At 35.5% G+C, this 14,775-nt stretch overlaps 1 long non-coding RNA gene across 4 annotated transcripts in view; it reads left to right on the top strand.

Annotated features, from left to right (window-relative positions):
- The window catches only part of LOC117073184, a 106,873-nt gene that overhangs the window by 7,763 nt on the left and 84,335 nt on the right, over window positions 1-14,775 (top strand). The window contains exons 3-4 of one of the 4 annotated variants that reach the window (XR_004433148.1): window positions 3,515-3,695; window positions 3,921-4,087. The exons of 1 other annotated variant lie outside the window; for it this stretch is intronic. This is a non-coding gene — a long non-coding RNA (uncharacterized LOC117073184). Of the gene's footprint in view, window positions 1-3,514; window positions 3,696-3,903; window positions 4,088-14,775 lie in introns of those variants that run through there. 2 more of the 4 variants (XR_004433149.1, XR_004433147.1) reach the window with 2 other exon arrangements.

Raw genomic sequence — 14,775 nt, forward strand, 5'->3', positions numbered from 1 at the left:
GAGCTGAGATCCAGCCACTGCACTCCAGCCTGGGCGACAGAGCGAGACTCCGTCTCAAAAAAAAAAAAAAAAATGCATAAGAAATTTATTTTAAAATTGTGTAATTCATTAAACTTTCATTTCCTTGTTAATTTGTAAGAAGGGAAACACAAGGGAAGAATATTTAAATACCAGAAAAGAATGATGGAAGAGAAACAGAAAACCAGATCATCCCCTTGTATTTCTACAAACGTGTCATTTTGTGTGTGTGTGTGTGCACTTAGAATTCATTTTCCCTTGTAAAAGCTGTCATTTAAAAACAACAGCATCCTCTGAGAACCATCAAAGGCAGTATCCTTGACCACAGCTTAAATAGAATAGAAATTGTTGCCTGAAACTGCTCTGAGCACGGAACTAATGCATGCAATTCAACTGAGAATGCCCCATTACTCCAGAAACCCAAAGAGGGTAATGAACTCTTGCACAAGGGACAATGTGACAGAGATAATATCTTTGAAAGTTTTGTTTAGGAAACAAATCACTAATCTGGAAATGGTGGTGGCCAGCCTTAATAATCTGTGGAAGGGAGGAACATATGGAATCATTAAAGAAAAGCAACAGCTACAAAAGGTAGATTTGTCATTTCTGCAAGAAGGATATTGACAACAGCTGTTTTATATGCATTTTAACCTTGACTCATTGCTAAAATAAGATTTAAAGAAGAAAAAAAAATAGGCTTTAAGATGCAAATGGTCCAAAGGAATTCAAAGTCATATCTTTTATCTGAGCGATAAGAAAAAAAGAATGCAGACGTTGTGCATTGTGACCACAGCCACTGCCCCCATCAACTTGCCAAGCACAGAGTAAACACAGGAAGTGAGCTGTCCAATACAGTCTGAGTTTCAGACATCATTGCCTTATAGTGCCTTACCCATGAGGGCACCACATCTTTATCTTAAGCAGATTGAAAGGGACTATGGTAGGGTAGAAGCACAAGGGGTAACATGGAGAAGGGAGAGAGAGAATACTGCGACAGTCTTTTCATATAATAATATAGTCTCTTCAGTGATGTCCAAAGGATATAAACAAGTTTTGATTTTTACAAAAAGAATGTTTCATTGCTCTCTAACATGGAATACTCACTGGGAAAGACCCTCTCTCCTTCCCCAAGAAAAAGAAGAAGAAAAAAAGAATATACAGAGTCTGGGAAGATGCTGTATAATCTACTTAGGAGAGCAATAAACTACACTGTTTTAGATAATAAGGACTTAGTGGTGACAAAAGGACAATATTTTATGTGGAAGTAACTTGCAGCAGATTGCTAAGAGGAATAAATGAGGTCACTGTGTTGTCTCTACTGTACGTGAATAGAAATAAGTTAAATAGAAATTAAGTACTGTCTTTTGTGACCATTGCTACCACTAATTGGCTTAAGACATAAATGAAAGAATAGATGAATAATTGAAAGAACGTTAAACTTACCATTGAATATAAACATAAATCAATAAAGAGCAATTTATATGTACTCTTCAGAAAAATTAGAGTGCTGGAAACTATTCACGAAATAAAAAGTTTGTTGTGTTTTTAAGTTTGTACAGACTCTTCTCACCCCAACTTCTTATGTCTTTTCACCTCTCCTACCACTTATCCTTAAAAGAATCCAAGATCTTGACAAGTGATTAAAATGCAAACCAGAAACTTCCCCCTTTGTCAAATCTTCCTTAGTAATTATTCTCTCTTAACTTCATAAAAATATATGATTATTAACTGCTATAGTACAATAACAAAAATATACATGAAAGTAACCAACACTGGTCTTGGGGGCAAAGTTATCAAATTTCATTATGCTTTTCTTGGTTCTCCTGGCCTCTCGCCTTTCTATAGTCTTTTTATTTTTCCTCACTACCTCCTGAATTGGGTATGTCACTGTCAGCTCTGCTGAACCAGAATTCACTTGTGTCTTCATCTATGAACTTAATCCTGCTAGTCCTGACCAGGACAGGCAGCTTCACTTTGTGAATAGGCTGAATCTTGCATTTGTCTCATTGCCTAGAGACATGTCTTACTATTCATGGGGTGTACCCACCACTTGCGACCTTTTCCCCAAACTTAACTGCATTGACCCAGGTCTTATAACTGGCTCCTTCTTGAAATTTCACATCTCTTTTGCATGAAGTAAAACACAACCCCAGTTTGACTGACTAGGCTTGAGTCATCAGAGGGTTGACTTCTGATTAATTGGCTGAAGAACTGCTATGGAAGGATTAATCACATACAAAAAGGTTATCACCCCTTGACTGGCTTTAATTGTTATTCTTGTGACTTTTGATGCCTAGGTCTCCCTGGAATACTCTACAGCCTGGCCTTGGCTTACTTCCCATCCCCACCAGCCAGTGCTGCTAAGATCTGAGATTGCTCATGTTGTGACGCTAAGGCCCTCCTGTCCCTACTTAATCTGGCTCTCAAGAAAAATCTAATCTTTTCATTTATCTTCAAGAATAAGTAGTTATAGTTGTTTGAGACATCTCCACTTTAGTAAATCAGAACCATAATTGCTATGATTTGAATATGTTCCTTAAAGTTGATATGTTGAAGACTTAATTGCCATTGCAGTAGTATTAAGAGGTTAGGCCTTTAAAAGTTCACTAGGTAATGAAGGCTTTGCCCTCATGAATGGATTAATGCCATCATCATGGGAGTGGGCTCCTGAAAAAATAATGAAATTTGGCCCCCATTCCTTTCCTGTCTTATGTGCTTACTTCTGCCTTTTGCTCTTGGGCTGTGCAGTAACAATCAACCAGATGCTGTTACCATGTTCTTGGATTTCCCAGCCTCCAGAACTGCGAGCCACATAAACTTCTATTCTTTATAAATTACCAAGCCTGTACTATTCTATTCTAACAGCAGAAATGCACTAAGACAATAATCTAAAGGCTTGGTATTCTAACCCTGGAAATTTCCAAGGCCTGAGAATAATGGCAAGAAGTCAAGAAATATACCTTACACATGAGCCAGTGAAAGACTCATCTTAAAAATGATTCATTCTTTATATTTGAGGGGATGATCAAGGGTAAATATGCTCTGTAACTGATAAATCAGATTAAGTTGTGGAGAATAAAAACTATAACGTTTACAACTTTTTTCAATTGTCTATTACTGTATAAAAAACCATTCCAAAACTTAGGAGCTTAAAATAACACCATCTCATTGCTCACAGTTTTGTGGATCCAGATTTTAAGCAGCACTAAAGGAAACAGCTCATCTCTCTTTCACATGGGGTTGGCTAAGGTAGTTCAACTGAAGCAAAGGAGGATCCAAGATAGACTCCTTTGTAGGTTGGGGTCCTTGGTGTTGGATGTTGCCTGGGGCACCTCAGTTCTCTTCTACATGGTATTTTTCTCCAGCAGGATAGCCTGATTTTCTTTATAGTGAATGGTTTCTTTAAAAAGCAAACAAACAGATTCTGCCAACCCCTCTTAAATGTCATGCCCCAAACTAGCACAGTGTCAAATCTGTCTCATTCTTTTGGTCAAAGGAAGTCACAAGCCCAGACAGAAATCAAGAAGAGAGAAAGTAGCTGCACATCATGATGAAAGGAATTTTTACAGAAAATGAAGGAATTATTAATGGCCATCTTGCAGAGAATCTTCGACAGGCACTGAGATGGTTAATTTTATGCGTGAGCTTTACTAAGCACAGGATGCTCAAATAGCTGGGTAAGCATTATTTCTGGGTGTGTCTGTGAGAGTGTTTCCAGAAGAGATTAGCATTTGAATTTATAAGCTGAGTAACGCAGATATTCCTCCCCAATATCGTGGGCATCATCTAATGTGTGGAGGGCCTGAATAGAACAAAAAAGTGGAAGAAGATTGAATTGCCTCTGTTTGACAGCTTAAGTTTTACATTAATCTTCTTCTGACATAGGTCCTACGGATTCTCAGGCCTTCAGACACAGACTGGAATCTACAGCATTGGTTCTCGGGCTATCCAACCTTCAGACTACATGACCAGCTTTCCTGGGTCTCCAGTTTGCAATCAACCTACCCTGGAACTTTTCAGCCTCCATAATCGCCTGAGCCAATACTTTAGAATAAATATGTATCTTTTTCTTGGTGCTATTTCTCCAGAGAACCCTAACTAGCATAGGCACCAAACACCCATTTTAATAATCCACTTGTCTTCAGATCACAGCAATATCTACTCAAGAGATACAGACGCCATTGATTTCTGGCCACAGGAGGGCAGAAGAGTCAATAGGTATTCTTTGGCCTTCCTCCCAGGAGAGGGAGGTGCCAAAGAAATTCAGAGTGATCTGTATGGCCCTATCTGATCTTTGGAATCATTTCTTTCTACAGACTGTTTGCTTTTAAGATATCAATAGCTGTCAAAATCCCTCTTCTTTGCCATCATACAATCCCAAACTAGGGTTGAAATATTAGCAAAGAGAGTATATGTTTAAGAAATTGTTTCTGATACTGATGACCCTGTTGTTATATATCCCAAGTGATATACAAAGAACTGATTTTCAAGATGTGACAACATTTAGGTCTCACTTATAAGTGAAGCTCTCCTTGGGACCATACTGTATGGACTAACACTTTATTATTAGAAGGAGAAATGGTAGCAGTGAGAATTTCTTCGTATTTGTAATTTTTTTAAATTTCAGCCATGCATACTAAATGTAACTTTAATCAGAGTTAAAACCATTTCACATGATGATCTTAATTTGCAAGTCAACAAAACTACAAATATGAAGGAATATTTGCAATAACAGAGATTAAAAGCAATTAGTTTATTTGAAAGTCAATGAACATTTTTTTTTTTCTTTTTTGGAGACAGACTCTCACTCTGTTACCCAGGCTAGAGTGCAGTGGTGCAATCTCGGCTCACTGCAACCTCCACTTCCCAGGTTCAAGCAATTCTCCTGCCTCCGCTTCCCGAGTAGCTGGGACTACAGGCATGCAGCACCATGTCTGGCTAATTTTTTGCATTTTTGGTAGAGATGGGGTTTCACTGTGTTAGCCAGGATGGGCTCAATCTCTTGACCTCATGATCCACCCACCTCAGCCTCCCAAAGTGCTGGGATTACAGGTGTGAGCCACCGCATCCAGCCCCAGTTAACAATTTAGAAGGTGACTTTTATTACCTCAAAGCTGAAAGTTACAACTCTGAGTATTATAATTTTTTGTGCCCATCTACTTTGAGAGAAATGTCTACAAAATGATATGAGCTTTTTTTCCTCTACCTACAGTTATATACTGAGCAAACCAGGAATTTCTGAACATTAAAACTACACTATGTTGGAAAGGGAGCCAAAAAGCTCAATATCTACTAGAGATGTACAAACTTTCTTTAACAGAAGCCACCTATTTATCAGTTTTTGATAAATAACCCACTGGCAGTAACAATATGAGAAAAACAATGTATTTGGCCTAATGTTCTATCATGTGGACATGGGGTCCCACTTCAACGAACTTGTTTATCTGAGTTAGACCTCTCATTTGAAATCATGGGTGCCATATTTGAATTGTCAATTGCTTCTTTATATCTTGGGACTGGAACTGGATTAAGAGTCCTATATTTTAGGAGACTTCTCCCTACTTACACATCCTCTGAAGAGCATAAGTAAATGTGCCGGCCAGAAATAATGGAAGAAACCATCAACAAATGGGGGGAAATCAGATAGAGTCATGGTGTCACTTTGACTTTTGCCATTGCCTGCTGTATTCCAGCTTCTGATTCCACTGCAAAGGGAAGCAAAGAAAGCTCATGTAGTAATAACAGCAACTAAGGCAACAGTAGTTTTACACTGATAAGCTAGACATTTTGAAAGTAAAAGGCTGGCACATAAACTAAATTAGTAGTTCTCAGCCAGGCTACACATCAGAATCATCTGTGGGTTTTTACAGCTACAGATGCTAAATCAGAATCCAAGACAGGGAAGTGAAAGTGCTTCTTCCAATGAAGATCTTTGTTGATACTAGATTATCTACAAAGGTGGAAAACCTGGTCTGATTTAACAATTTGTAATTGATGAAGGTGAACAGAGTGTGGTATAATAAACTGAGTACTGAATCAGGGAATGGGTCTAATTTTACTCTGTGAACAGAGTTATTGAATAATTTTAGCTTATTACATGTATCACCTGTCAGGCACAGTATTATGTGTGTATATCAATAATTCTTTCAGTTCTCAATGCTTTGTGATACAAAGGTTATTCTTGCTCCTTTTTTACAGATGTGAAACCTGAAATTAGTGATTTGCCAAAGGAAATGATGGCTATGATCCCAGGTCTGTCTAACCTGTACTTGTCTCCAAAGGATAGGACAGTGCTTCTGTTCTCTCCATAGTGAGATTCAGCCTCTTTAATGCCTCTTTTAGCAAAATATTACAATAAACTCTTCTCCAATGAACAGTGAGCAATGTCTCCTTGAGCAAACTTTCTTGGATGAAATGAGGTGAGGCAACTGAAGAAGGCGTTGAAAACTATAATATTCCTTAGAAATTAAGATTTCTTCTCATCTTGAATAATGGCTCTTACATCATCCTAAAGTTTAAAATACTTTTTTTTCTGAAAATACTTGTTTCTTCATTTTATTACCTTACTTCAACATTTTCCATTATTACAAAATGTTTATTTCAAACACTGTCTCAAAAATTTTCCGACATAAACCACCACAATTTTTCCTCAGTTGAAGTGTAATATGAATAAATTGAAATCAAGTTTTCTCTTCAGTGTAAAAATATTCCCCAAAATTGCATAGTAACTCAATTTTTAATCAGATTTGTTACTGGATTTTGGAAAAACTTTTTTAAAGTCTTAAAGTTCAATTAGTTTTTCAAAGAGCCTGAGTATAGCACAAAAACATCGTTACTCTTACAAAAACTGTATTTTTATTTCCCTAGTAATTTGCCCTGGCAGACTTGGGGGTCAAGGACCCTGTGTTGCAAACTTCCAGTAGTTACCATGTCCAGAAGATATACTGTAAATTATGCTTCTAGAAATTGGGTCATATAATGGTACAAATGGAAACTTTGATTTATTATTTTGTTGCTTCTTGTTAACTAATTTTAGAAGACTAAAGGTGGGGGTGTCCATGCTTTAGATCCTTCAAAGAAAGGATTAAAATTTGTGCTTGCTCTCTGGTAAAAACTACTCATTGAACTAACAGCTAAAATATTGAATTTCAATATTATCATAAATTTGAAGTGCAAAATATTTCCTCGTGAAGTAGGAGTTTGGGCAAAGTACAAATAAGTAATTAAAATTGTGCTCAACTGAAGAGTTTGTTGTGGAGGGAAACGTGATCTCTTCTTCCTGAATGGAAATTAAATGTTTTTGTAGAGTGGTGCCGTTATTGCGACAGTGCAAATTATATTAATAGCTAATAGAGAATTCAAGTAAAATGTTTCTAAGTTATAAAGGCCCACCCCTTTTAATTGAGTTTTATGTGATTGCCACATGAGTGAAATAAAATGTAAGTGTTTCTCATCTTTTCTGGTGGAGCAGACATTCATTTATTCAAAATTTTCTCATTTTTATCATTGGCATTAAAGTTTTTTGATGGTCGGGTTGTCCAAAAAGCTGAAAAGTGTAACCCAGAAACAGACTGGTAGGAATGAGTGTGAAAACTTGCATCTCACTAGTGTTTAATAGAGACATTCATAATTGGAATCTGAAGATCAGATTTTTCTAGATTGCTGATTATCCACCCAAAGTTTCACAGACACCCAGAACTCATTGCAAGTATACCTACTCACATCGACTCTCCTTTTAATACTTGTTTAGAATTTATTGCTTATTATAACAGTGATCTCCAAAGAAAGATATGTATGCTTTCAAGTATAAGCAAGATAATCCATTAGGCTACAGGAAGTAAGGAGTAAAGCTTCTATTTATATGTGCTTTGCATTTCATCCCTTTTAAACTTTTAAATTTTTTGAGTTTTGTTATGTATTTACCATTAGTGTTAAATACATGTAGCACACACAGTAGCACATGTACACTACTTAAACTTTTAAAAATATATACTGCTAGTACGGGGTCAAAATTTTCAGTAATAGAGATGCATGTCCAACAAAGTTTATAGCTAATATCCTAAAGTTCTGTGCTCATTTTAGCTCTTAAGTAATGACTGAATCATCCTGAACTCGGACTATCTTTATGGTATTAGGTTAGTGAGATCCCTTTGAGCTTTTGTTTCCTCATCAGATACATTATATAAGATGTAATGATGATTTATCCTTCTAAGAAGAGTTTTGTAAGAGATAAAGTGTTACTCGAATACATGTGGACACCTTGAGAGCAGAAAATAACTGAGTTTTGCATCCCCAGCACTTTCACAGTAGCTACCAAATAGATGTTTAATAAATATATGAATAGAGGAATGAATGAGGGTCTATCATTAACATTCTTATGGGAAAGAGCAGGATGTGGTTACAAACGTAAATGATAATAAGTAGAACAAAGTTAAGTCTTGTTTCATCCCTGGGCTGTGATTTTTGAAAAACGTCATTCATTTTTGCCAAGCTCAGTTTCTTAAATTGAGCATCATAATATCATTTTAATGTCCTACCTACCCCACAGGGTTACTTTCAGAATAAAATGTATGTGAAAACCTGTCATGACCTCTAAAGAAAGCTTAATGCTAACATTGGTTATTCTTATTGTTATATCATCTTCTCCTGCTGAATTGCACTTGATTAGAAGGGAGGGTCCCTCACTACCTTGAGTTTTTATTACATTCCCCTCAGTGTCTAATTGAGTTTTATATAGAATGAGATCTTAAAAAAAAAAAAAAAAAAGCTTATTAAGGAATGGTGGGCTTCTGTTTTCAAAGCTGCCCTTCCTTTTCCGCAAAAGGTGGTAGTGTTTGAGGGGTTCCAACAAGTATCAACTTGTGTAGCCCCAAGCACTTTTTATCAATAAAAAGGCGAAGCATGAACTAGAGAGGATGCTTCATTTATACCTGTCCAGGCAATCAACCTGCCACCCACAGAAGTGCTGGAAATTTGGCAGTTAATCAGCAAGACAATTTTTGTGCTTTGTTCTTTACTGTTGATCCTTTGTTTGTTCCATGATGGTGCTCCTTAGTCATTTTGTCCTGTAATAAAAGCTCTGTGGAACTTTGTCCATACTCTACAGCATCTTCAGTGACAGAAGAGTGCCTACCAAATGCTTAGTGAATGCAGGAATTAACCCATGAAAATTAAGGATGTGTGTACTCATTCAAAAACTTGAGAGATTTACTCAACCATTCTTTTAATTTAATTTAGTAAGAGTTTTCCCCAATTTCCTTCTTTTTCTGGAAAAAGAGTAAAAAAAACTAGAGTTTGTGTTGAATTATTTTCCAGTGTTTTCAGCTCCTTCCTTATTTAGATTACATTGCGCTTTCTCTCCTCTGTCTGTATGTATGCACATTTGTTTTAAATATATATAAGTAATAGACATCCTTTTGATTAAAGCTCAGTCCTATTTATGTTCCTATTTTTCTGAGGACTGTAATTTTTAGTTTGAGGAAAATAAAAAATAATTACTGTGTGTTTGGGCATAAATACATACACTCTCAAAGATGTGCCTTTCTTTGGACTAATTAGGCTTTTTCTCCCAAATATATAACCCAAGAAAGTGTTTTACAAACAAATGAGAGAGGTTATAGAATGAATTTAAAATTTAACTATTCAAGGTATCATTGTATTTACTTTCAGAAATTGTGAATTTGAAGATTTGAAAATAATCACATTTCATGCACTATTTAAATTTGCTTTCCCTAAGATTCAAATTTTATATGCATTTTTTTCTCATTCTCCTAAATAGCACTTTTCTGAAGCAATTGAGGATTATTATCTCCACAAGCCTTACAGAGTAAGAATACTGAGATGCCAGAGTTATATCCAGTTCTCAACTGACCAAATAAGTTCCTTTTGCTTTTCTCACCCTGCCTGTCTCCAGGGGTTCAATTAATGAGGGGTCAGTTGTCCAAAAGGCAAGGAGTAAGACATGGGGAGAGACAAAGACCTAACTAAAGAAAACTAGGAAATTAGATCCCCAATAGTCAAGAGTTGATATAAAAAAGTTCTTTTCACAAAGAACTTAACATTATTGTCTCCTTGCCAGACTGGAGAGTTCAATTGTCAAGATCTGTTGAGTCGCATGCAGTTGATGTAACCTAACAGCTAGCAACATGTAGGGGTCTGATGACCACGCCAAGACATTTGGAAGCCCAGACTAAATAGAGATGAATCTTTTTCTAATCAATTGGGATTATATTTTTTAGAGGTTTCTTAGTCTGTTGCACATTAACAGCATGTTTTAAACACATTTTGTGTTTTATAAAATTGTAATTATAGAAATGAATTTTTTTGGTCACGAATTAATTACAGGAAAAAGTAATGATGAAGGCTTAGCTATTGATTCATTACATCTCTTAAGACTTCCAGGATATTTCACAGGCAGATTGATGTAGTTCAACCTCTTTTTAGATGGACAGCTAACTTGGGTTTACATAGAACTTAATTTAGAGTTCAGTCTGTAAATATTCACTTACTACACCAATGCAGTGGGGATCTCTTTTTTAAAGTGGCACATTCTACTGTCATTATTAAATATATGCATAATATTCCCCAGAGGCCTAAGAGTATAGTCACACACACACACCCCAAAAAAACACTTTCAATGTTCTAAAAAAAAAAAAAATAGATTCATGCAATATTTGAATCTCAGCTACCAAAACTTAATTAATAAAATAAATTGAATGAAGCCAAAGTACCAGATTTCCAGATGTTCTTAATGTCACTTATCTCCATTATAAATCTTCAAATACCATTAGTACCTCCTTTGGGACAGAGCGTATGAAAAGGGAGAACAGATGCTAGCAGAGTCAGGTAGTGCAACCATAGGCATGGTAGACAGAATAATTACACTTCTTAAGGCAAGTATATACAAGGAGCACTGCATAACTGTCCATTACTGGAAAATCACACTGATCAACTGACCAGTCTACAACATCCTCCACTATAGTTAGGGCACCTGCTTTTGGACAAATACTCTCAATAAACAGAAGACAAATATCGGTTTTGAATCACCAAGGGTTCTACATATATTGACTTTGATTGCCAAACAAGGAATTATTTCCTAATTTGTATTTTCCCCATTGTAAATACTTGATTAATATTTGCTACACTCTCTTTGTTTCCTTCATTGCACTTATTGCCATTTATTTCTGTTCTTATTTACTTATTTGTCTCCTAAGTAAGATTGTCATTTTTCTTGGGGAGGGAGATACATTTTTATGGAATTATAATGTTCTTACGGGAAAGTATACATATCACTAGTGTAGAACTCAGTGAATTTTTACAAATTGAACACATCTATATAAGTAGAGTCTACATTAAGAAATAGAAAACAAACAGCACCCCAGAAGTCTCCTGGTACTATCTCGTAAGTTGCTATATTCCAAAAATAAGCATTATCTGATTTTTAACAGCTAAGACTATTTTTACCTGTTCTTAGAATTAATATAAATGAAACCATACAGTATGTACTATTTTGTGTCTGACTTCTTTTGTTCAATGTAATGTTTATGAGACTCATATTATTGGGGTAGTCATAGATCATTCATTCTTATGCTCTATGATATTACTGTGTATAAATATACCCCAATTTACTTATCCATTCTATTGGGTTATTTCCAGTTAGAATTATTCCACATAATGCTATAAATATATGTTCATTAAAAGTATATGTTTTTGGTGAACTTAATAGTATACATCTCTGTGGTGTATATTAGCAGTGGAATTGTTGAGTCATAGAGTATGCATATGTTCGCTTTCAGTAGTTATGCCAAACCGTTTTCCAAAGTGGTGAAACCAAGTTCCACCTTGCCGTCAGTGTATGTGTGAAGGATTGTATCTATTTTCTTCACAATTGTATCTTCTGTACTTGTCATAGTGCTTAGTACATGGTAGGCACTCAAGAAGTCTTAGATGAATCGACTCAATTGATATGTCAACAGTGGCTAAACCACTATTGCTGTTTCATTGATCTTTTCAAGCTTGTAAGAAACCAAAACAACTTTATAGTCCACTTTACAATTTTGCCAGAATCTTTCCTTAGATAAGTCCCTTGAGAAAAGACTTCCTCACTGAATGCTTTTTTCTACTCAAATGGCTGACTCTTAAAGGAATAAGCAGTATTCATTTGATAACATAATAGAACATAGATATATTAGCACAGTAAGGCATTTTAACCTCAAATCTCCTACCTCCTCATTATACAGCTGAGGATACAGAGGGCGAGGCACAGTGGCTCACACCTATAATCCTAGCACTTTGGGAGGCCGAGGTGGGTGGACCATTTGAGGTCAGGAGTTCAAGACCAGCCTGGCCAACATGGTGAAACGCTGTCTCTACTAAAAATACAAAAACTAACTGGGCATGGTGGTGAGCACCTGTAGTCCCAGCTACCCAGGAGGCTGAGGCAGAAGAATTGCTTGAACCTCATGCTGTTCTCGTGATAGTGAGTGAGTTCTCACAAGATCTGATGGTTTAAAAGTGTGTAGCACTTCCCCCCGGCTCACTCCCTCTCTCTCTCCTTCTGCCATGTAAAGAAGGTACTTGCTTCCCCTTAGCCTTCTGCTATGATAGTAAGTTTCCTGAGGCCTCCCAGTCATGCTTCCTGTTAAGCCTAAGTCTCAGGTAGTTCTTTATAGCAGTGTGAGAACAGCAGATTTAACACCAGACAGATTTAACCCACAGAAGGCTACCTCAAGGCCTCTAATGATCAAACTCCTAAAAGTCAAATATAAAGAAAGCAACAAGAGAGAAGAAACAACATACAATAGAGGTCCAGTATATCCGACAGCAGACTTTTCAATGCTGTCTTGTAGCCCATTATTTTTAATTGGTGAAAACTTAACACTGATTCCATATACAAACAAACATGGAAAAATAAAACTAATAAAAACTCTACACTTGTACGTCTTCCCTTTGCTTTTTCACTTTTTGTTATTTCTCTTTATGTCATATTATACTGTCTATGTCTTGTAAAACTATTTTAGTTTATTATTTTTGATTGGTTCATCATTTAGTCTTTCTACTGAAATTTAGTAGTTTACACACCACAGCTACAGTGTTATAATATTCCATATTTTTCTGTGTGCTGACTATTCCGTATTTTTCTGTGTTCTCACCATTAAATATTATGCTAGCTGGAGGTGTTTTGTAGATATTCTTAATCAAGTTGGGGAAGCTCACCTCTCCTCCTAGTTTACTGAGAGTTTTATCATAAATAAATGTTGGATTTTGTCAAATGCTTTTTCTGCGTCTATTGATATGATCACGTGGGTTTTTTAGCTTGTTGATGTGATGAGTCATATTAATTGATTTTCAAATGTTAGTGAGCCTTGGATACATGTGATAAATCCCATTTGATTGTGTTATATAATTTTTTTATACATTGTTGAATTCAACTTGCTATTTTTTTGAGTTTTTTTGCATATATGTTCATGACAGTATTTGGTCTGTAGTTTTCTCATAATATGTTTGTCTGGTTTTGATATTATGGTCATGCTAGCCTCATAGAATGAGTTGGGAACTATTTTCTCTGCTTCTATATTCTTGAAGAGATTGTACAGAACTGTTAAAATATCTTCTTTAAATAGCAGCTTTTGGTTGTGTAGATTTTCTCTATCGATTTCCTGTTTTCAATTTCATTGATTTCTGCCCTCACTTCTAATATTGCTTTTTTCCTGCTTACTTTGGATTTAATTTCCTCTTCATTTTCTAGTTTTCTAAGATAGAAAATTAGATTATTCATTTTAGATAATTTGTCTTCCCTAAAATATGTATTCAGTGCTATAAATTTCCCTCTAAGCACTGCTTTCACTCCATCCCACATATTTTGATAAGTTATATTTTTATTTTTATTTAATTTGAAATATTTTTAAAGTTCTCTTGAGATTTCTTCTATGACTCGTGTTAGAAGTATTTTGTTTAATCTCTAACATTTTGGGATTTTTCAGCTATCTTTCTGTTATTCATTTCTAATTTAATTGCATTGTGGTCTGAGAGCAGAATTTTATGGTTTCTATTTTTTTTTAAATGTGTTAATGTGTATTTTATGGCCCCCTATCTGGTCTATATTGGTGAATCTTTCATGTTAGCTTGAGAAAAATGTATAAGCTGTTGCAGTTGGATGAAGGAGTCCAATAAATTGATTAAGTTCATCTATGTCCTTACTGATTTTCTACCTGGTGGATTTTTTTCTGATAAAAGTGTGTTAAAATATCCAATGATAATAGCATATCTCATTTATATCTTGTTGCAGTTTATCAGTTTTGCCTCATATATTTTTCCCTCTGTATCTTCATACTCATTAACTTATTTTTCTTTCAGATTGAAGAACTATCTTCAGCATTTCTTGTAGGATAGTTCAGGTATTCATGAAATATCTCAGGTTTTGTTTGTCTGAGAAAGTCTTCATTTCTCCTTAATGCTTAAAGGATGTTTTCACTGGATAGACTATTCTAGTTTCCTTTTTTTTTTTCCTTCAGCACTTTAAATATGTTGTGCCACTCTCTCCTGAAGGTGCAAAACTCACTGGTAATAGTCAGCACACAGAAAAATACGGAATATTATAACACTGTAGCTGTGGTGTGTAAACTACTAAACTTCAGTAGAAAGACTAAATGATGAACCAATCAAAAATAATAAACTAAAATAGCTTTACAAGACATAGACATTATGATAAGACATAAAGAGAAATAACAAAAAGTGAACTAGCAAAGGGAAGACGTT

This window comes from Trachypithecus francoisi, unplaced genomic scaffold (genome assembly GCF_009764315.1).
Source record: "Trachypithecus francoisi isolate TF-2019V2 unplaced genomic scaffold, Tfra_2.0 Lachesis_group4, whole genome shotgun sequence".
Lineage (NCBI taxonomy): Eukaryota > Metazoa > Chordata > Mammalia > Primates > Cercopithecidae > Trachypithecus > Trachypithecus francoisi.